Source organism: Cygnus atratus, chromosome 13, assembly GCF_013377495.2.
Source record: "Cygnus atratus isolate AKBS03 ecotype Queensland, Australia chromosome 13, CAtr_DNAZoo_HiC_assembly, whole genome shotgun sequence".
NCBI classification, from domain to species: domain Eukaryota; kingdom Metazoa; phylum Chordata; class Aves; order Anseriformes; family Anatidae; genus Cygnus; species Cygnus atratus.
The window spans coordinates 17609831-17611201 of NC_066374.1; the positions used below are offsets into that span (position 1 = coordinate 17609831).

A 1371-nucleotide genomic window follows, 5' to 3' on the forward strand; every position below is an offset into this window, starting at 1 on the left:
GGCAGCCTATTCCAATGCCTAACAATCCTTTTGGTAAAGAAGTTCTTCCTAATATCCAACCTAAACTTCCCCTGGTGCAACTTTAGCTCATTCCCCCTCATCCTGTCACCAGGCACTTGGGAGAATAGACCAATTCCCACCTCGCTAAAGCCTCCTTTAAGGTACCTATAGAGAACGATAGGGTTGCCCCTGAGCCTCCTCTTCTCGAGGCTGAACAATCCCAGCTCCCTCAGCTGCTCCTCATAAGACTTGTTCTCTAGACCCCTCACCAGTTTTGTTGCCCTTCTCTGGACTTGCTCAAGCACCTCGATGTCCTTGTAGTGAGGGGTCCAAAACTGAACACAGTACTCGAGGTGCGGCCTCACCAGAGATGAAAAAAAATACGGAACACTTCACGAATTTGCATGTCATCCTTGCGTAGTGGCCATGGTAATCCTGTCTGTATTGTTCCAATTTTAGTATATGTGCTGCCGAAGTGAGCATGATGAGCCAGCAGATTAATACTTGGCACCGAGCCTAGTGTCACTGGCAGGGGTTTGGGTTTTTTGACCTTGGGTCAATTTACATGAGACCAAGCCTGCTTACAACAGACGTGAATAGCTTTTTCCACCAGCATAAAAGGGGTTTAGGATGGGGGTTTGTTTCATTGATAGAGTTTTAAAGGAGGTATGAAGGGGGGTAGGGGTGGAACCGGGGTCACTAGAAAGGAACCTGAATGTAACATGCCAGTTCTTGTGGGTGAGGAATGTGCGAGCAAGACCTTGCAGTCTTGTATCTTGGTGAACGATGAGGATGACATAACATTTTTGCAGGAAGGACACAAGGGTTGGTGAGAGGTTGGTTACAATGGAAACACCTGAGTATTAGATACCGAATATCAAGAGGGTATTAGGGCTTTTCCCTCCCAGGAGGTGGCCCAGCTGAGGTGGATTTACACTAATGCACGCAGTATGCGTAACAAACATCTTTATCAACAACATAGACAACGAGACAATGGAGTTGAGTGCACCCTCAGCAAGTTTGCAGATGACACCAAGCTGAGCGGTGCAGTTGATACAATAGAGGGAAGGGACGCCATCCAGAGGGACCTGGACAGGCTGGAGAAGTGGGCCCATGGGAACCTAATGAGATTCAACAAGGCCAAGTGCAAGGTGTTGCACTTGGGCTGGGGCAAGCCCAGGTATTTATTAGAGTGGGAGAAGAAGAACTTGAGAGCAGCCCTGCGGAGAAGGACTTGGGGGTCCTGATGGACGAGAAGCTAGACATGAGCAGGCAGCGTGCGCTTGCAGCCCAGAAGGCCAACCGTGTCCTGGGCTGCATTAAAAAAGGGGTGGCCGGCAGGGAGAGGGAGGTGATTGTCCTCCTCTACTC

General features: G+C 49.5%; 1 non-coding gene across 1 annotated transcript; it reads right to left on the reverse strand.

Annotated features, from left to right (window-relative positions):
• Positions 1-376: 376 nt before the first annotated feature.
• LOC118245640 (U6 spliceosomal RNA) lies at positions 377-483 on the reverse strand. The gene has a single exon (XR_004777912.1). It is a non-coding gene; the product is annotated as a U6 spliceosomal RNA (small nuclear RNA).
• Positions 484-1371: the final 888 nt, after the last annotated feature.